Source organism: Portunus trituberculatus, chromosome 41, assembly GCF_017591435.1.
Source record: "Portunus trituberculatus isolate SZX2019 chromosome 41, ASM1759143v1, whole genome shotgun sequence".
NCBI classification, from domain to species: domain Eukaryota; kingdom Metazoa; phylum Arthropoda; class Malacostraca; order Decapoda; family Portunidae; genus Portunus; species Portunus trituberculatus.
Genome location: NC_059295.1, coordinates 28,143,228 through 28,165,727, shown reverse-complemented (window position 1 = coordinate 28,165,727; position 22,500 = coordinate 28,143,228). Strand labels below are relative to the sequence as shown.

Genomic DNA, 22,500 nt, shown 5'->3' with positions numbered 1-22,500 from the left:
CTTCTTCTTCTTCTTCTTCTTCTTCTTCTTGTCTTTGTTCTTTCTTGTTCTTGTTCTTCTTCTTGTTCTTGTTCTTGTTCTTATTCTTGTTCTTGTTCTTCTTCTAACTCTTCTTCCATCTCCACATCTTATTTCTTCTCCTCCTCCTCCTCCTCCTCCTCCTCCTCCTCCTCCTCCTCCTCCTCCTTCCTACTTCGTCAGCTTGTCATGTCTGTCATCATTATTTCGCCTCTACATTATATTGTCCTCTTTGCACTCTCTCTCTCTCTCTCTCTCTCTCTCTCTCTCTCTCTCATCACCCACTTAACAGTATCTCTATTCCTAGCTACTCTGTACTTAGCATTGATACCACGACAGCGTGTAATGTCACCCACAAGGACCACCACCACCACCACCACCACCAACGCCACCTGGCCCCTCTCCGTGCGTCGCGGGTAGAGGCAGTGGCGTTGTGTGGCGGTGAAGGTGAAAGAAGAGAAGGTTGAGCTGTTTATTTCATGTTCCTGCGTGTGATAGCCCGAATCTTTCCGTTTCTGTGTGTGAAAGAGAAGGAAAGAAAAAAGTAGAAGGTATTGAACGAACACACACACACACACACACACACACACACACACAAATACACACACGTTCTCGCTGTCTACGTGAAAGAAATTTTATACGCCCGACAAACGAGAGAGAGAGAGAGAGAGAGAGAGAGAGAGAGAGAGAGAATATATTTTTTGACCTTTCGGCTACACGACCATATCTTATTGTCTTTTTACTACTACACATCCTAGAGATTTGTCTAGGTATACACATAATAATCTCTCTCTCTCTCTCTGTATGTGTGTGTGTGTGTGTGTGTGTGTGTGTGTGTGTGTGTGTGTGTGTGTGTGTGCGCGTGTGCGTATCTATGTTTATTTGGCCGTGTGTGACTCATTTTACTCATCCGATATGCATCCTCCGGCACTTGAGTAAATCAGTTGTGTCTCCCGAGCAAGTAGGAACAGACCACTCTTCTGAGCAGGTCACTGGAGGGCCGAGGAATCCCACACTGCCACCCAGCCAAGCCACCCGACCCTCACTGTCGCCTCGGCCTCAGTAATAAACACACGAGAAGGATTCGCTTATTCCTAAAGAGGGAGAGATAAGGAAACTACAAACAAGCACTTGAATATTTATCTTAGGAGAGAGAGAGAGAGAGAGAGAAGAGAAATACACGACAAATCTTGATAGTGTGAAGATATAAACTGCTCTCTCTCTCTCTCTCTCTCTCTCTCTCTCTCTCTCTCTCTCTCTCTCTCTCTCTCTCTCTCTCTCTTTCTTTCTTTCTTTCTTTCTTCTTTCTTCCTTCCTTCCTTCCTTCCTTCCTTCTTCCTTCCTTCCTCTCTCTCTCTCTCTCTCTCTCTCTCTCTCTCTCTCTCTCTCTCTCTCTCTCTCTCTCTCTCTCTCTCTCTCTCTCTCTCTCTCTCTCTCTCTCTCACACACGCACAAAACATCCCCGGTCAATGTTGCGTCATTCTTCAGTATACATTTTCTCTCCTCGCACATTCGCCTTCTGGGAGTCAAGAACTGTTTATCTCCTCTATTTGTAACGGTACTTAGTTTGTGCCAGACCCGTACGAGAGTGTGCCAGAAGTGGACGAGAAATTATTGGATAGTGTCTTTCTCCTCCTCCTCCTCCTCTCCTCCTCCTCCTCCTCCTCCTCCTCCTCCTCCTAAGACAGAGATGCGGTTGTTTAATTTTGCGAAGAGGAGAGGAGAAAGAGGAGGGAAATGAACATAGGATGAGTAAGGTTTAAAGAGGGAGAGAGGGAGAGAGGGTAGTGTATCTCTCTCTCTCTCTCTCTCTCTCTCTCTCTCTCTCTCTCTCTCTCTCTCCATTAAAAAGAGGGTAATTAAATGGGAAAGAAGGGTGTGGTGTTTAGACGATTGTTTTATTACTACTGAGTTATGCACACACACACACACACACACACATACTGCCCGGTAGCTCAGTGGTTAGAGCGCTGGCTTCACAAGCCAGAGGACCGGGGTTCGATTCCCTGGCCGGGTGGAGATATTTGGGTGTGTCTCCTTTCACGTGTAGCCCCTGTTCACCTAGCAGTGAGTAGGTACGGGATGTAAATCGAGGAGTTGTGACCTTGTTGCCCCGGTGTGTGGTGTGTGCCTGGTCTCAGGCCTATCCGAAGATCGGAAATAATGAGCTCTGAGCTCGTTCCGTAGGGTAACGTCTGGTTGTCTCGTCAGAGACTGCAGCAGATCAAACAGTGAAACACACATACATACATACACACACCTGTTTTCTTTTCCTTTACACATATCTCTACAGATTCTCTCTCTCTCTCTCTCTCTCTCTCTCTCTCTCTCTCTCTCTCTCTCTCTCTCTCTCTCTCTCTCTCTCTCTCTCTCTCTCTCTCTCTCTCTCTCTCTCTCTCTCTCTCTCTCTCTCTCTCTCTCTCTCTCTCTCTCTCTCTCTCTCTCTCTCTCTCTCTCTCTCTCTCTCTCTCTCTCTCTCTCTCTCTCTCTCTCTCTCTCTCTCTCTCTCTCTCTCTCTCTCTCTCTCTCTCTCTCTCTCTCTCTCTCTCTCTCTCTCTCTCTCTCTCTCTCTCTCTCTCTCTCTCTCTCTCTCTCTCTCTCTCTCTCTCTCTCTCTCTCTCTCTCTCTCTCTCTCTCTCTCTCTCTCTCTCTCTCTCTCTCTCTCTCTCTCTCTCTCTCTCTCTCTCTCTCTCTCTCTCTCTCTCTCTCTCTCTCTCTCTCTCTCTCTCTCTCTCTCTCTCTCTCAAAGACGCACCTGTTCATTCACTTTACATGCTGATTAATAACAGAAGGGGGTGGGTGGAGTGTTTTCTTGTGGCAAGTTGGCAGGTAATGACAGTTGGTGAAGAGTAAGCTGCGAGAAAGTGATTGGTTGTGGAAGTGATGGAAAACAAATGGGCAAATGAATAAACAAATAATCAAACCTAAAGGAATAGAAATGAAAGTTTATTGGGAAAGAAGTTGTAAAGGAAGGAAGGAAAGATGGAAGGAAGGAAGAAAGGAAAATTTTATATAAAGAATTGGATTAAAGTGTTAAGAGAGAGAGAGAGAGAGAGAGAGAGAGAGAGAGAGAGAGAGAGAGAGAGAGAGAGAAACAAAAAAATCGGAGATAAAAACGGAGAAAAATGGAGATAAATATATCCATAAACTTCACCACAAGACACAGCGCAACAAAACTTTCAAATCACTTTACGAGACGTGGAAAAACACGATGTTGCGTGGAGAGAGAGAGAGAGAGAGAGAGAGAGAGAGAGAGAGAGAGAGAGAGAGAGAGAGAGAGAGAGAGAGAGAGAGATAATGATGACTGAACATGGATGGTAAAGGAGAAGCGGTACATAATCTACCCACATACGCACATACATACATACATACATACATACATAGCTCTGATTTTTATTGAAACTTACCCTCTTGTTTACTCTTTTTCCTCCCTTTCTAATTTGTCATGAAAATAAAAAAGTATATGAAAAAAAAACCATGTGGATGAAAATGGGTTGCAGTGAAAGGGAAGAAGAACTGAAGGAAGAGGAAGGAAGATTAGCAAAGAAGATGCAAGTTTACTATCTTCATTTATGAGTTCCCAGCACAGCATTGTTGAGGAGGGAGTGAGACGAACTTAGGAACACGATAAGAGCATCAGATAGTCTTAGGAGAGTCTTGGGAAGGGTTGGACTCATGGAAGGTGATGGCAGGATGAGTTTTGCGTACCTAACAGTGTTCTTGAGTACTATAACTGGCTTTTTTTTTTATTCCTTCCCATCTCCTTGTGTTATTTGAGGTTTTGTAGGGCACAGACAACATTTCTTATCTATTTATCTATTCTTTTTAATATAGGTCTGAAAATAAAAGGCTGAAAAAAAACAATTAAAGGTGTTTGGCATTAAAAGTGTTTTTTTTTCTTCTCATCTCCTTATATTTTTCGAATTTTTGTACTCGTATTTCTGTTTATTCATTCATTTTATTTCTTTTGATCTAGGTCTGAAAATAAGAGAGTGAAAAATGTTAGTTGAAGATGCGTGGCCTCAAAAAGTGCTTATCTCTCTCTCTTCCCATCTCCAGTTCGATCTATAGCAAGGATAATGACACTGGAACAAGCAGCTGTGTTTCTATTTTCATTTAATCTTTTCTTATGTAGGTGGATCTGATCATAAAAGGCTGAAAAAAAAGTATCTTGCAAGTGTCTGGTCCCAAAAGTGATTCTCTTCCCATCTGTTTGTGTTTCAGGCAACGGTATTCTTAATTCTATTTATTTATTCTTTTTTTTTTATCTCAGTGTGAACATAAAAGGCTGAAAAAAAGGTTCCTCGCAAGTGTATGGTTCCAAAAAGTTATTCTCTTCCTATCGTTTTGTTTTTTTAATTTCAAGTAACGATGATGATACTTGAACTGACAGCGGCATTTTATTCTATTTATCTATTCTTTTTCATGTTAGTTTGAACATAAAAGGCTAAAAAAAAAAGGTTCCTCGCAAGTGTATGATCCCAAAAGGTGATTCTTTCCTCCCATCTCTTATTTTCGATTTTTAGTAACAATAATGATACTTGTCAACGGCATTTTATTCTATTTATTTACCCTTTTTCTTATCTTGGTCTGAATTCAAAAGGGTGAAAAAATGTTCATTGAAGGTATCTGGCCCACAAAAGTGCTTTTCTTCCTTTCCATTTCATTTATTCTACTTTTACTAAGGATAATGACATTGGTATAGGTTAGTCTGAACATAAAAGGCTGAGTAAAAGGTTCATTAAGGGTGTCTGGCCCAAAAAGAGTGCAATCAAAAGGTAATCCATTATCTGAGGAGAGTCTTGAAAGCTTCCTGACTCAACTGAGGTGCGCTCCTTCCCTTCCTGTGTTCGCGAAGTTAGTCGAGTGTCCGCATTGTTTCATTATGCAAAACGCGTAGGTGTGACCCTTGAGGTGCATTGTTGACTGTAGCTGTATTGTTTTTATTTTTCATTTTTCGTTTATTTATTCTTTTATTTTACAAGAATGATTTTTGTAAGTGCGTGTAAAGATTTGATGAAACGATAGATGAGGGAAGAGTCTTTTGCCTTCAGTATCTTGCATCTTTTATTTCACATTATTATAAACGGATCTGCTGCAACGTGATTCTCTTATGCATTCCCTCATGTGTCTTTCCGTCATAAAACAACACATTGCTTCTCATCACAAGCCTCCTCGTTAACAGCACAATAACAGGTCTATATAAATAAGCACTCCTGCTATTTGCTCTTCCTTTGTATAATTCCTTTGCATCATAAAACAACAAAGTGCTTCTTATCACAAACAATCACTTTCAGGGTACAGCAAGAAGTCTTTAACCCCTTTAGTACTGGAACACATTTTCACCTTGAGTTTTGTGTACAATCAGAGCATTTTATTGACATTAAGGAGGGTCTATGGAGGTTAAAAAGATTAATGGCCACAGTTTTCACTATTTTAATGTCCACATAAGTTTCTGCAGCTGTATCAAATCACCAAAAATAGAAACCAGAATGAATATGAAACGCGTCATAGTACTGAAAGGGTTAACTACATACTGCCATTTGGTTGCTCGTTTTTTATCCCTTTGCATCATAGAATAAGCAGGTGTTTCTTAGTATACTGTCATCTGTTGATCTTCCCCTGTGTTCATCTGCATACTAATATACTCATTCTTGGCTTCAGTACTTTTTCCAGCAATAGCGGAGAGACCTTCACCTCACTCATGCGGGTGTTCCATTGCTTCCTTCCACGAACCTATTGCATCTGGACGCCTTACATGTTCCCGCCTGGCAAATACTACCGGCGTGCGATGAATGTGTGAATGTTTTAACTCGATAGCGGGAATTTTACCGTGAAAAAGGGAGATCGTTCTACGTGTATTGGTGTTTCTACCCTTGGAAATGACAGCGGAGGTCAGGATGGCGAGAGAGAGAGAGAGAGAGAGAGAGAGAGAGTTCATAATCCCAATAATCCTCAGGTATGATTGGTATAATGAAATAATCTTTGCTTCACACACACACACACACACACACACACACACACACACACACACACACACACACACACACACACACACACACACACACACACACACACACACACACACACACACACACACACACACACACACACACACACTGGGCAAGCCTCTTAATGTGTAGCCCCTGTTCACCTAGCAGTAAATAGGTACGGAATGTAACTCGAGAGGTTGTTGCCTCGCTTTCCCGGTGTGTGTTGTGTGTTGTGGTCTAAGTCCTACCCGAAGATCGGTCTATGAGCTCTGAGCTCGCTCCGTAATGGGAAAGACTGGCTGGGTGACCAGCAGACGACCGTGGTGAATTACACACACACACACACACACACACACACACACACACACACACACACACTCTCTCTCTCTCTCTCTCTCTCTCTCTCTCTCTCTCTCTCTCTAAAAAAAAAAAAAAGGTTTATGAGATCAGATACCTTTTTTTTTGTCCGTCTTGCATGATAATTAGATGTTGCTGCTGTTATTATTATTATTATTATTATTATTATTATTATTATTATTATTATTATTATTATTATTATTATTATTATTATTATTATTATGATTATTATTGTTGTTGTTGTTGTTACTATTTTCATTCATCATCATTACTATTTTTAGGTCTGACGTAAAAGATGCATTGAATTTTTCGTACAAAAGTGTGACAGCGTACACAGGTGACGAGTGTGGTTTGCTGATGTCACTCATTAGTCCTTCCTGGGATAGTGTGTGCGAGCAGAAAACTGGTACGATGCCCCGCCTCGCCCTGAGTGGTCACTGTGAGCAGAGGTTGTTGTTGTTGTTGTTGTTGTTGTTGTTGTTGTTGTTGCACGACCCTCATCATCAACATTATTACCATTATTGTAGTAAAAGTAGAAGCAACAGTAACGATAATGATAATGATAGTAGTAGTAGTAGTAGTAGTAGTAGTAGTACTAGTAATAATAATAATAATAATAATAATAATAATAATAATAACAACAACAACAACAACAACAACAACAACAACAACAACAACAACAACAAGGGCAAAATTAATTCTATCAACTGTGACTATTCTTTCTACACCAGAATCATGAAAGCAGTCTTAACCCTTTTAGTACTGAGACACATTTTTTCCTTGAGTATAGATTTGATTAGACGGTTTTATTTACATTAGGAAGGTTCTGTGGAGGTCAGAATCCCCACATAAGTTTTTGAAGCTGTATAAAATCACCAAATAAAAAGCAGAATTAATATAAAAATGCGTCATATTACTGAAGGGGTTAAAAGCACCCTTATTTCCCACACCATGACTTCCACCAGTGCCTGCCAGCTGAGAGTACTCCAATCACACTATAATCTGTCTACTCCAAAGTGGCTCCTGGGTCTGGGTTTGAATGGTGTCCCAGGGAATGCGTGGTTGTCAGACCTTGAGGAAAACCATGAGATTCCTTGTAATAAGTGCGTTGATCAACAGAAAATAAGTATTATTAACTTAAAATCAATTACGATATCAATAAGCTAAAATGTGTTTGAAATCCAGGAGCCATTTTAGAGTAGAAAAGCGTAAAAACGTAAGTGTTGGGAAATAAATGCCGGAACATCTCGTCTTACTTCCTGGATCATTCTCAATCATCTTTCATGGAGTGAGACGTTCTCCTCCACGCCTCTACTTTCCCTGCTCAGACGCTGGCTTCTTCCATCCCTGTCTAGGTTACGCCTCTCCTGTTGGGGTAGGAGGGAGAGTGGGAGAGTGGGAGAGTGGGAGAGGAGGCAGGTACACGGGCCATTTATCAGACGTAGTGGAGATGAAGGATGCGCATCTCAATTCCTTTGTTTATATTTTCAGTGTCTCTGGTTTCTTTCCTCCACTCCACCGCAGAACTGCCTCGCCTCGCCTCGCCTCGCCTCGCCTTGCCTTGCCTCGACCCTGCATGTGTGGCTTTCATGTCCTCTTCCTAGCGCGCCAATCTCTCTCTTATCACGGCGGTTACTCAAGATGTATATAATTTTCTTGCGTGTTGTCCTCTTTCTGGTACTCATTTAAATAGTCATCCTTATCTTATCATCCTCCATAATTATGTATCCCAGCAACATATGTCGTCCCTTCCCTTCTTGATCCATAAAACACCAAAACATGTAGCTCTTATCCGGATCCCAGCTGAAGTCAGTTGTTCCGACTTCCTGGTTTATTTCCCTGTTGTTTTGACATTTGAGGTTCACCAGTCAGTCAAACAGTGCTTTACTACCTGTCCTCTTGCTGTGATATACGGCGGGCATTTATCTTCCATTCGTATTGCAGTTTATCTTTACTTGGATTACAGTAAACGTAGTAATATTGTCACACGGCCTTCATTGTCTTGTCAAGTCCGCAGTAATCGCTGACGCTGTTAGGGAAGCACCAGCGTCAGCACCACTGCAGTCTGGAGTGCTGCTGACCTTCAGGCGCCGTGCAGGGAACGCTGACGTGAACCAATACAAGGTGAGCGCTGTCAGTTCCACTGTGGTCACGCTCTCCAAGTGTTGTTAATGAGACGCCTTCATGACGTCACGCACACAGCCAAATCCCAACACTCCATATCGTCTTTGCGGACTACGATTTTTTTTTTTATGTTTTATTTTTACACACACACACACACACACACACACACACACACACACACACACACCGCGTAGTGTAGTGGTTAGCACGCTCGACTCACAATCGAGAGGCCCGGGTTCGAGTCCCGGTAAGCGGGGAGGCAAATGGGCAAGCTTCTTAATGTGTGACCCCAGTTCACCTAGCAGTAAATAGGTACGGGATGTAACTCGAGGGGTTGTGGCCTCGCTTTCCCGGTGTGTGGAGTGTGTTGTTGTGGTCTCAGTCCTACCCGAAGATCGGTCTGTGAGCTCTGAGCTCGCTCCGTAATGGGGAAGACTGGCTGGGTGACCAGCAAGCGACCGAGGTGAATTACACACACACACACACACACACACACACACACACACACATCTCGAGTGTCTTCTACCAAACAGTGCACACAGTTACCTAAAACGCCATGCTTTGGGTAATGTTTCGGACAAAAGTGTTCTGTCGGACTATCTTTTTCCTCTTTCTTTGAATTGAATTTGAAGATTATATTAAGAAACCTAGAAAAATAAAATCAGTCTTGCTCTTGAATCTTCCTCTCTGGTTGATTATTTTCACAAGAACGGCTTCATGAACGGATTCTTTTTTCTTAATGCACTGTTCTTCCCATTGTTTCTCTTTCCTAATTCAGCGACAAGTGTTACTGGTGGCGTGAATCCCTCCATTGCTGACCCTCGCGGAAAAAAGAAAAAGAAAATACTAAAAGGTCACGACACTCAAATGCGATATTGCCTCGAACACTGTACTGTTTATCACTCGTGGAGGCTGCTGTGTGTGTGTGTGTGTGTGTGTGTGTGTGTGTGTGTGTGTGTGTGTGTGTGTGTGTGTGTGTGTGTGAAGCAGAAAGACGTAAGGGAAAGGGAGGTTAAAGGTGACAAAGGGCATACACACACACACACACACACACACACACACACACACACACACACACAGAGAGAGAGAGAGAGAGAGAGAGAGAGAGAGAGAGAGAGAGAGAGAGAGAGAGAGAGAGAGTATCCGTAATAATCTTTGCAGCAATACAAATTATTATTATTATCATTCGTCGCTGCTGTTACTGTTTACTGTTACTATTACATTTATAAGTACACTCGTCTGTCTGCCAGGGAAACACATCTTAACAACCTGCCACACTAACAGATTAAGTGTGGAAACCTTTGGCAAATGTAGCTCTATGAATACCTCTACCACGATGCTATGCATCGTGGTAGAGGTGGCGGCGCATCCCCCTTTGCGGCATCCTTGGGACGGCGCCACTTGTGCCATGCTGAAGGTAGGTCACCGTGGAGAGAACGTGCAGGCGTGACACGGTGGCGCTCGGGTATAAAGATCACATCATTTTGTGGCTGTGACGCGTAGTAACAGCCATCTTTAAATACTAACTACCCGTCCAGCTGTTAATTTCCTCCTTATAGTCTCTCTAACTACACCTATCAACTTTTAATTACCTCTTCTTGATCTTCTCCTCTTGCCCTTCCAACTGACTAACGACCACAGGCTCTTGTTAATATAACCTTGGCTTTACTCCTCATCAGCTGCGCGTAAGTTCATAAGCGTGGTGTTTTCATGGCTAGCAGTCCGAGGGAGAGCAATGCGTTGGGTGAAGGAGTGTTTGGCTGTTAACAAAGCTCAGTGCTGCCCGTGCTGTGAGTGCTGATGTAACATACGCAGCTTCCTGTTATTGTTGTTGCTGTTGTAAGAAGTGTTTGTGCGCGTGCTGGTGGTGGCGTGGTGGTCCTGGTGGTGCTGGTGGGCTGGTGTGGGGTGATGAGAGGAGGGAAGGTGGTGATGCAGGTGACGGATAGTGGTATGCAATTATGTGGCGCCGGGGAGGTGTAGTACATAATGCTTCCAGGACACACACACACACACACACACACACACACACACACACACACACACACACACACACACACACACACACACACACACACACACACTAAGTTAAGGTTCTAATCTTAAGTCTCCCTCAATCCCCATATGTACATTTTCAGTATGTATGTACTATAATTACTAATAAACCGTAATATTATTATTATTATTATTATTATTATTATTATTATTATTATTATTATTATCTCTCTCTCTCTCTCTCTCTCTCTCTCTCTCTCTCTCTCTCTCTCTCTCTTTCTCTCAACTATTTCACTTCTGCAGGAAATGAGTTGGGAATTTGATACTGAATGCTTAATAGTGCATGATGGTCGTGGTAGTAGTGGTGGTAGTGATGGTGGTGGTGGTGGTAGTAGTGGTGGTAGTTGTACGTGCGAGCATCCTAGTCCTCTTCCACGTTTATTGGTCAAGTATCAAATAACAATATCAGTGAAGCAAGTGATGAAGATAAATACATGAACCATCATTAACTACGAATACAGCACTGTTATTTTATTGTTAACCCCTTCAGTACCAGGACGCGTTTCCATATTCATTCTGCTTACTATTTCGTGACTTTATACAGCTTCAGAAACTTATGTGAGAGGATCAAAATAGTGAAGAGTGTGGTCATTGATCTTTTGACCTCCATACGCCCTTCCTAATGTCAATAAAATGGTCTAATCGTACACAAATCTTAAGGAAAATAGATGTGTCCCAGTAGTGAAGGAAGCTTTTAAGGGCCTTGTATAATTTCTCTTAGGATTGAGGTAGGTGAATGTGGTTGTGTTTTGTTAAAGGAGTGCCGTGTGTGTAGGCTTTCTCCTCTCGACTTTTACTCACGCAGAAGTGGTAGAGGAGGTGGTGGTGGTGGTGGTGGTGGTGGTGGTTATAGTGGTGGTTATGATGATGTTCATGGTGGTTGTGATAATGGTTGGGATGATGGTGATGGTTGTGATGGTGGTGGTGGTTGTGATGATAGTGCTTGTGATGGTGATATTGTTTGTGGTGATGGGGGTTGTGATGATGATGGTGGTAGTGGCTGATGATGAGAGTTGTGATGGTGATAGTAGATGTGATGGTAGTGGTGGCTCTGGTGGTGATGGTGGTTGTGATGACCGGTGATGGTGAAGAATGAAGCCAGAGTGTGTGCAAGGTTCTGAACGCGGACAGCCAACACCTTGTTTATTGTTGGAGTGAAGTGTCTAATGTTAGTACTGAACTTTTACTTATTGATTTGATTTACCTTTAGTCCTTGGTGCGGGAAACATGGTAAACAGAGAGCTAATTTAGTGAGGGAGAGAGAGGTGGTGGTGGTGGTGGTGGCGAGTATGTGAGCTCAATAGTTTTCAGAGAGGATAATCAGTCAGTGAAGCTCCGAAACTTAATACTTCCTCCCGCCTGGCGTGTCTCACTCAAGACTCCGCGCTAAGTGTTTGTTTGAGTCTTTATTTATACCAGGTGGGATTCCTCATAGTTTACATTACACTCGCCCGTCTTCAAGGCCTGTATTCTGAAACGCTTTGCTCTCTCACCATCACTGTTTTCCCAAGGCTCCAGTAGAAAACATGATTTTAAGAGTATTTTTATGGTTCTGGTGATAGATTGGAAAGATTTCTAGTTAACTAAAAGGAGAAATGGTTTCGTGTCCTCTTGCACTCTCTTGCAAGTTGCAATAACACGATTGTGAGAGACAATAATAATTTTAAGGCAATATATTATACACTGCTAAATTTTCGACATTTAATTACATTAAAACTACGTACACAATATTCATCAATAATTACTTCAGCAAGTAGCAAATTCTCATTCCATATAAGTGACACTGTTCTCAAAAGTTTTTCATCAAAATCCAAGTATCAACATTCAAAATCAAACTCACTCAACATATTCCAAATCCATCTCACACAACATATCAAATCCACCACAAATCTTAAATCTAAACATCCTACAAATATGACATCCTAAAATATTCTATCCTCCTCTACTCCATGAGGTGATAATTAACTAAAACTGCACCACCAACTGTTTAAGCTTCACTTACTAATACAAGAATTCTCCATGTCGCCTCTGACGCCTCTCCAGTCAGGAGCCTGCGACCTTCTCCCTCTAGCTCTCTTTTCTTGACTCCCAACAAAAAGCCTTTTTTCCCCTCAGTTACAACTTATTTTATACTCCTAGATTGTTAGTTTCCATATTTTCCAAGCAGAAATGCACATCTCACCTAAGTCACACCCTACAAGTGTGACAATGTACTTTTTAAACCAATCCCCAGTAATACACATGTTATTTTCCAACCCTCTAGGCGTGGCAATGCATCTTGACCCAATCCACAATAACACAAGTCATCCAGATACACCCTTAGGCATGGGCAGTTATATCTTGACCCAATCCACAGTAATATAAGTTACCCAAACACACCCTTTAGGCGTGGCAAGGTATATTTTGACCCAATCCCCAAAAATACATTCTACATAGACACGCCCCCTAGGCGTGGCACTATATTTCACCCAATCCTGGTATCTGAGGTAAGGTATGGCACTAGCCAAAGTGTCCCCTCGCTTGCGGTGACCTGCGTTCCACAGGTCAGGACCATGTGTGCCTCCACTGAATTCCTTTCAACCACCACCCCATATATTTCTGTCAACTCCCTCATTTCTATGTTTACATGTTATGTTTGAGTCTGGTCATGGGTAGACCTTTGGGCAGACCGTCATTTGTTACACTCAAACCCCTACCAAAAATCCTACTACATGGTACAATGTTTTTCTACTTTTCTCTATTTTTTTCTCTTCCTCCTTCATGTTTCTGCTTTTCTCCTTGTATTCTCTTTTCTTGTTTCTTCCCTCTTATTTCTTCTTTCTTCTTTGACTGCGTCAGGTTACCACAATGGTATTGAAATCCTATCTAGTTGTGTCTGTGGCCTTGCAAAATCATCATAGTGAGAAGGGAAGGCGTTTCTGAATGCTGGCGAAACTCCTCAGTCACGCATCGTAATAATTCTCTTACAGGATTCATTGTAGTGCTTCGAATCGCCGCTGAAGCTGCCATGGTATACTCCCTTTCCGTATCCCACCACCACCATCTCCACCAGTATTGACTCGCTCTCCTCGACTCAGTCTGTTGCTATGTACTCTCCGCATCTCGTGATTTTTCGCCTTTGATCATCGGTGGTGTTTGTGTAGCTTATTAACCCCTTCAGTACCAGGACAGGTCTTCACATTTATTCAGGTTAGTATTTGGTGATTTTACACAACTTCAGAAACTTACTTGGGGATTAAGAAAGTGAAGACTCTGACCATTAATCTTCTGAACTCCATAGACCCATCCTCATGTAAATAAGATCGTCTAATCTTATCCAAAACTCAAGAAAAAATGCGTCCCAGTACTGAAGGGGTTAATCTCCCGTGTATGGCTGCCTCGTGAAAGACCGGCGTCCTCGTGTGTTTCTTCGTCCTCCTCGTCCAGCCGCCAGCTACAAGGACTCCTGCACCTCAGGCTTGGTGGGGGAAGAGGCACGTCGACCACTAACGGCTTGAAAGGTAAATTTATCGCCTTCATTTATTATTAGGGAAGTTTATCTGGTGCCGACACAGCGAGGTCATAATGGTGGGAGGCGAGGCGGGGTAGGCGAGGCTGGGTAACGGGAAGAGGAAGAATTCCCTGGGGATGTCTGTCAGCGGGCGGTTGGTGGCGGGCCGTGCTGCAGTGAATCAGGTGTGTCCAGTCGGGTCGTCAGTGTGGTGTCGCCTGGCCTGAGGGAAGTTCAGGAGCGGTGCATTGGCCGCTGCTGGGAGGATGGAAATTGATGCTTTTTATTCGTTTATTTATTTATTTATTGGTTAATCTATTTTTTTGTTCTTGGAATTCTTGTTGTTTTAGTCCAAGCAGCTTGGCATCCTGCATGTATGGCTGACTTTGTTGGTTAAGATGTGTGTGTGTGTGTGTGTGTGTGTGTGTGTGTGTGTGTGTGTGTGTGTGTGTGTGAATGTGTTTGTTGGAGGGTCTTTCAAGCTGCAGGGTCAAAGGGAAGGAGGGTGTAAGGGAATGCGCGGCGTTCTCGGATCGCTGTGTGTGTGTGTGTGTGTGTGTGTGTGTGTGTGTTATTGATGGAAGAGTAAGGTTTATGTGACGACAGACGAGGCCAGTTTCGTGTGGCATAACATCAGTCAAGTTAATTTGTCTTGGCTCTCAGTGCAGCTAAGTGTGTGGGGTAGGGTACAGTACCTTACGTCAGCCCCTGAGACGTGGGTCGTGTTACTACCGCGCAGGGGTGATCGGCTGTCTACCCACCTCCCTGCAGTGCCTGTGTGCCAAACTCACCTTCCCCGCTGTGGGATGAGGGGACGGGATGTTGTCGTGGTGGTGGCTGGTCACGGGGACGGCTGGCGGTCCCTGTTCCCGCACCACATTAATTTCCTCTTGTCTCCCCTCTATTATGGTGACCCATAAGGACGGTCGTGTGACCTCGACGTTGTCATTATATCAATTTTCAAGGCTGAAGATGGGCTGGGGAGCTGGCTAGTGTCACTCAGGCCGCTGCTCTGCTGGCGTGTGAGCCGCTAATGGAGAGGTGTCGACCCCCAGGCAAGCAGAAGTCATTAATCATTGTCATAAAAGATGTGGTGTGAGGCACAGAAGCACCAGCAGTCCGGGGTGGAAGTTCTTAGTGGTGGTTTCTCTCTCTCTCTCTCTCTCTCTCTCTCTCTCTCTCTCTCTCTCTGTTACACACACACACACACACACACACACACACACACACACACACACACACACACACACACACACACACACCACTTTTCTGAAGTCCATCTCGAGACTGCCACCACCAGGCACTCCTCGGGTAGTGGTGGTGGCGGTGATGGCAGCGGCGGCGGCGGCGGTATAGTCACTAGGGAAGGAGTGATTGCATTGAGTCATCGGAGTGTAGGAAGCCAAGTAATTTGTATCATTGAACGTCAATACAACTTTAGTATAAACCCTTGTTAGCTGCATGAGTTTGTTTGCTGCTGCTGTAATCGCCAAACTTCCTTGACACACTGCAGGGAACAGCTGCCGACCCATTTCCAACATGCCATTACCTCGTCCTCTCTCTCCCGCACACCAGAACACAGGCAATTGGGCGTCAAGGGGCTGGGGCGAGGGCAGGGCGGTGCAGGATAGACGAGTGCAGTGCCGCGGTATTGCTGTTCCAATGAAGCTGTGTTGAGACCTGAAATAGTTATCCAGTGCTTTATTTTTCTTTCTTTACTTAAAGTGTCTACGTGCGTGTGTACATGTTAGTCTTTGTATATGATACAGGCCAGCCACTTATGCCTACATACGTGCCTACATGTGATGCCACTTCACACACACACACACACACACACACACACACACACACACACACACACACCGACGCAGGCCCACCCATCTCCTAATACTGCCGCCCTTCGCTCCTCGCACCCACCCACACAGTCCTTCATTGAACCTTCCCACCTCCCCTCTCACCCTCCCTCGCCCTCCCTCACCCACGCCACACACACACACACACACGCACACACACACACACACACACACACACACACACACACACACACACACACACACACACACACATCTGAAAATATAAATCAGCCAGACTCATTCATTGCCTTCAGCTGTACAGAGGGAGGCGGTAACTTCATCTACTTAGCGAGTCTTCCTCTCTCTCTCTCTCTCTCTCTCTCTCTCTCTCTCTCTCTCTCTCTCTCCCGCTTATTTTACTCCTTTCTATCTTACTTCTCCTTCCATTCATAACCTCCCGCCTTTCGTCCTTCTCTAAACACATCACTCTACCCCTCTTCTTCTCCCCCAAGTCGTCTACCTCTTACGCCTCCTCCTCCTTCTCCCTCCCTCTCTTTCTCTCCACCCCTCCCTTCCTCCCTTCCTCCCTTGAATACCCTCCTCGCCTCAACCACAATAAACTTGCCGTCTTCTCAACGTACGTGAGTCTCCTCATGTCTCGTGGCGGATTTGACTCACCCTCTCGTAAATTGTTCGAGTTATCAGTTCACCAGTCTGACCTCTTTGTTTTGTACCAGGCGGGCAGAGTACTTCATGTCGGGCCTGTGATGGGCTTGGCTGGCTATACGAGAGGAGGCAGTGGTATGTGAGGCAGTGAAATGTGCGTTTTATGTTTGCTGTGCGGATGAGTGAGTGGACATTCGCATGGAGAGAATTTAGCTTCTTATTCTGAAGCAATTCAACCATTCATAAAGATCTGGTTGAAGTGACACGTCTTGTTCTTAGGATGCTTTTACTCGAAGTGGAAAATTAGCAAGACGTCTATGCATTATTACTCGAAGGGGAAAATTAGCAAGACTTCCATACATTATTAACATAAGTTGGTACTCATTTCATTGCTAAGTCGTCTTCGATTCTCAGTGGCTATGGACGAGGCGAGGCTTGTACTAGGGCAGGACTGAACTGAATGGAACTGGGATGGAGCACGGTGGGACAGGATGGGGCGTGGAGAGACGGGGCGAGAATAGAGGCATATAGAAAGTACGAAGCAGAAACAAGGTGTGGCAGAAAGAGGGCGCTGTAGGGATGAAGGGCAGGAAAGGAGCAACGGGAGAGAAATCCTTGGGGGTAGTGAATGACGCTGAGTGAGGCGGGGCGTGTCGGGACTAGGCGAGGCGGGGCGGGGCGGGGCGGGACGAGGTGGGCCGGGGCGATGCGAGGCGAGGCAGATACTCAAATTGATCTCTACTTCTTTATCTCCTGAGTATTGAATGTTGGTGATTAATTTCGGCACTTGACATTGTTTGCGTTAGTGACGCGTGAAGACTGATGGGCGTTCGCGCGCTGACACACACACACACACACACACACACACACACACACACAGTCGTTCTATCCTTGTTATTTTTTTTTCGATCCTTCTTCTCCTTGTTCTTCAGTATCTTTTACCATCATTCTCTTTCACATCCACATTTTTATCGTTATCTTCCTCCTCTTCCTCTTCCGCCGCAGTCTTTTCCCATTTCTTCACTTTCTTTGCCTCCTTCTCCTTTCTTGTCTGTGTCTTTCCTTGCCTTCTTATCTCTTCCTCCGCCTCCTCTTCTTCTTCTTCTTCTTCTTCTTCTTCTTCTTCTTCTTCTCAGCCCTTTTCCCACAAATTTACTTTCTTTGCTTGTTTGCTCCTTTTTTTGTCTATGTTTTTCCTTGCCTTCTTATCTCCTCCTCCTCCTCCTCCTCCTCCTCCTCCTCCTCCTCCTCCTCTTCGCACCCACATATTTTCGGCCATTTCTCCATCGCCTTTCACGTTCCTCCCATTGTTGTTTCTTCGTTGCCATCGTGTCCCGGGAATTCTCTTCTTTCCTCTCGTCTCCTAATCGACCATCATAACACCAACCAATTCTTTGCACTTTCTCTTCTTCCGCCTCCTCGTTTTTCCTTTACTTCTCTCACATAATCCGTTTTCTCTTCCCACTGTACTTCCTTCATCTTCTTTTTTTTTTTTTTGCATTCCTTCTCTTTTTTCTTTGTCTCTTCTTATAGCTCTCTTAGGCAAACAGTAAGTGTAACTTTCTGGACATGCTTGCCTTTAAATAATGTACTCTTTCTCTAAATGTATCTCTCTTATCGCTACTGTTAACTTGAGCTCCGTTTCCTAAGATTGTGGTGACGGTGGTGGTGGTGGTGATGATGCTGGTGGTGGTGGTGGGTGGGGAATTCTGACTAAATTCCTTATAGTGACGTGTGAAAATAACCGGGAACTGGATAATATTGCATAACAGAAAGCCTTGTTCAGCTTGCTTGTTTCCCTTTGTATATAAGACTGTGGAGGAGCGTGCATGATACAGGGTAGTGTATAGTGAACGCACGCAAGAATACATGGAAGTAAGGAGACAGCAAAAAAGATGGGATGGCCTTTTTATTACGGCTGTGGGGACTCTGGTTTTAGACAACAGAAAAAGGTTATACACAAAGGGCCAGCTGTAAGTGCCAATTCCTGACGAGTACTGTCAGAATGTTTATCCAGAATGTGACGATACATCACAGGTTACTCACAAACACTTGAAACTTGACATTCTTTCAGTTCAGTTAGTTCTTCTACCTTCTCTTTTTATACTTGAGAGGGGGAATAACCTGAGGCTACAACGATTAAGACTCACATAGGTGCCAGTCCCCATTGCAAAGACCCAAAAAGGAAACTGAGAAAAATGGACTATCCACTCTTTTACAACTTTTATCATGTGTCTTATTTTGGTGGGAGGGAAGATTGGATGTGTATATGTTACAGTTTGTGAATTGCATTTCATGAAATATATGAACCTAATTCTCTACCTATTCTAACCTAACCATTTCATGAAATGGCCTCCATTGCACATTTCATGAATTGGGTTAGGTTTGGTTAGGTTAGGTTAGGTTAGGTTAGGTTAGGTTAGGTTAGGATAGGTTAGGTTACGTTAGGTTTGGTTAGGTTAGGTTAGGTTAGGTTCATTTCATGAATTGGGTTTGCCCATTTCATGAAATGGGCAATTTCAGAAACGGGGTGTAACATATATATATGAGTGTGCGCTCCTGTGTTAATCCCTTCGGTAATGAGACGCATTTTCACCATGATTTTTGGGTATGGTTAGACGATTTTATGTGGATTAGGAAGGGTCTATGGAGGTCAAAAGATTAATGGCCAGTGTTTTATTATTCTAATCCCAACATATGTTTCTGAAGCTGTATAAAATCGCCAAATAGTAATCAGAATAAATATGAAAACGCGACATGGTACTAAAGTGATTAAAGTCATGCAGGGATATGTTTGACGAGGTGAGTTGATGGGACAGTGCAGGGAAGGCGAGGGAGAGACTTCAGCAGATACTCACCGGACGGAACTGGAGTGAGTTCAGAATGGGTGTTGAGAGTGGAAATGGTCAAGACACGAGGTAGGGTAGAGTAGAGTGAGGCTGGATGAGGGGAGTGGGGTGGTTGGATATGGGGGGGGAGGGTATTTTAAGGTATGTAAATGATCGTTTTTAATTTTACACCATCCATTTTGACGGTCGTGTGTGTTTGTGTGTGTGTGTGTGTGTGTGTGTGTGTGTGTGTGTGTGTGTGTGTGTGTGTGTGTGTGCGCGTGCGTGTGCGTGCGTGTGCGTGCGTGCGTGCATGTGTTGCTAAATTGCACCGTTTCCAGCCGTTCCAGCAAGACTTTCAGGCCACTGACTTCAAGTGGGCCTTTTGTTCCAGCGGTTATTTCAAAGTTTCTCTCGCATGCAGTCTTGCCTCGAGTGTGACGGGGCGGGAGTTACTCATCACTTACGAACACTTAGCTGGATAGTGTAGCTTTCTGGACGTGTGTGGCTATATGGCTGTGGTGCCTGGGTGGAGCTTACGACGTATTTTAAAACACTATTGTCACCTCCACTACTTAAGAAAACTATAGATGATGTTACACGGAATTCTATCGGTGTGTTTATGGTTCTTGTGATAGATAACAATATATCTACATTACTAACAAGAGAACTACTCCTGAGAACCTGGTTGATTATCTCTGTGGCCTTTGAAAATAATCAGGATGAGAGAGCAGTGCATGTCTTAATACTTATTGTGTCTCGGGTATCTTTCTCCATACATTGAGCGGAGTAAAGAATCTGCCTTCCTCTGTGTTTCGTCTCTTCGTTTGTGTTCCATAAAGAAAGACTAGATTTATTGTCTTGTCTTGGGCGGGCTCGTTTTCGCCTTAATTAAGTTGTTAGGCATCGATTCCTTAAAGGGTGAGGGAAATTAGCAAATTTTATAGTGACTTCATGAATATTTTCTTGCATCAGATAGCCCACCTCTCGTCCGCTTCTTCTGTCTTGACTAGGAAAGGCAAAGGAAGAGGAGGTGAAGTGGAGGGAGCGACACAGTAAAGTTCTCGTAAGTGTCACACATTTCATAACCAACAGCATTTTTCAAGGAGTGAGATTTTTCATGACAACAGAGTAAGAGTCAAGTGATCGTGTTTCGAAACGTACTGAATTCTCACTGCAACATTTCTTTTGTTCTCAAAGGCTGCGCAGACGATTAGCTGGCTGAATCCCCTAGTGTGTGTGTGTGTTTTTTTTTCTAGCTGACGATGCTGCATCCTTATCGCTAGAATCACGAAAGCGACTTTGAAAACACCACTAACTTTCACGAGGGCCTATAACAACAGTCGAGATGAGACGCCTAAGTGTTTCAGAATACAGCTAAAATGTTCCCCCAAGACTCAGTGTTCTCAATCGAATAGGAGGTTTGTGGATTATTCTGCAGACTTGAAGACGATCACGGGATATTGTGTGGAGAAGCAGCAGCAGCAGCAGGAGGAGGAGGAGGAGGAGGAGGAGGAGGAGGAGGAGGAGGATAATGACCCAGAAATACTTATGGTCAGTTTAAAAAAAAATATGCCACCTTCATTTTTAGTATTAACCCTTTAGTACCATGACACGTTTTCATATTTATTCTGCCTATTATTTGACGATTATGTGCAGCTTAGAAACTCATGTGGGGGATCAAAATGTGAAGACTGTGGCCATTAATCATCTGATCTCCATAAATCCTTCCTAATGCAAGTAAAATAATCTAATCGTACCCTAAACTCAGGGTAAAAATGTGTCCCAGTACTGAAGGGGTTAATAGTTTATCAGGTTCTGCAGCACATGAACCTTTCAATCTTCTGCTTAAATTCTTGCAGCCTTTTTTGCGGATATTACAAATGTATATAAGATAGCCACTATGTTCCTTCTCGAGTGCTTCACGGAGCGTGTACACAACGTCATAGCAGCGGCAACATACATAGTACCGCCCCCAGGAAGAACATTTACAGGGCAACAATCTAATGTGTGGAAATGTGTTCGTAAAGCGGAAGAGGGAAGCAACATCTGTTTAATCTCTTCAGTTTCAGGACGCGTTTCATATTCATTCTAGTTACTATTAATGATTTTCTGCAGCTTCAGTAACTTGTGTGGAGATTGAAATAACAAAGACTGTGGCCATTAGTCTTTTTGACCTCCATAGACCCTTCCTAATGCAAATAAAATCGTCTAATCATACATACCCAAAAATCAAGGTAAATATGGGTTGCAGTATTGAAGAGGTTATAGCCATAGGGGAAAAGCCATTACAGATTACTTAAAAGTTTATCATTTTTTATGAGGAATTGAATGGATGATAGTCTTGGTCAAATGTAGAAGAGCTTACCACACTTTCCTGCTTTTAGACTTTTCCCTATAGCCTGAAAAATCAATATGAACAGCAACAAATTTAGTTCAGATCCAAGTCTTTCCTACCCTCCTTCCCACAGACATACTTTTGTTTCCTTACAAAGTTTTACTCACTCACGCACAAACGACACACACACACACAAACGACACATCCGACACACACACACACACACACACACACACACACACACACACACACACACACACACACACACACACACCATATCAAACAAGACCTTGATAGTATTACCATCAGTGTTTTCAAAAGAATAAAAAATCACCTTTACTCTCTCCAAGCCACAGGAACATAACAAATCTTACATCCATAACTTATTATGTATTAAGATGTAAAGCTATCGGTACATGTGTAAATTATTATTGCACTGTATATTATAATAAATTTTTGTATGTGTATATATATGGAAGTGTGTATTATATTGTATGCCACAATAATTAATATTTTCATGTATGTAGGTGTGAGTGTGTAACCTACTATGTAGGTTAAATCAGTTGTTGTATGAGTCTATAATAGGTGTGCATATGTTACAATAGCAAATCTGTCTGCCATGGAGTCCTGGCTCGGCAAACTGTGCCATTTATTCTGTTTATTAAGATAATTAAATGTTGTAATTGATTGGCAATAAACATTTGAACTTGAACTTGAACACACACACACACGTCGAAATATAAGTTATCTACCGTGTACAAGATGGTTGCAGAGGTGGTAGTATTATTATTTTTTTATTATTATTATTTTTTATTTTATTATTATTATATTATTATTA

At 43.3% G+C, this 22,500-nt stretch overlaps 1 protein-coding gene and 1 long non-coding RNA gene across 5 annotated transcripts in view; one reads left to right on the top strand and one right to left on the bottom strand.

Moving 5' to 3' along the window:
• LOC123516859 overlaps positions 1-22,500 on the top strand; it is a 197,691-nt gene that overhangs the window by 9,502 nt on the left and 165,689 nt on the right. The window lies entirely within an intron of this gene.
• Positions 12,232-22,500, bottom strand: part of LOC123516869 — a 17,585-nt gene continuing 7,316 nt past the window's right edge. Inside the window, exons 2-3 of the long non-coding RNA XR_006678309.1 lie at positions 14,829-15,226; positions 12,232-14,295 (exon numbers count right to left, since the gene is read on the bottom strand). This is a non-coding gene — a long non-coding RNA (uncharacterized LOC123516869). The remainder of the gene's footprint in view (positions 14,296-14,828; positions 15,227-22,500) is intronic.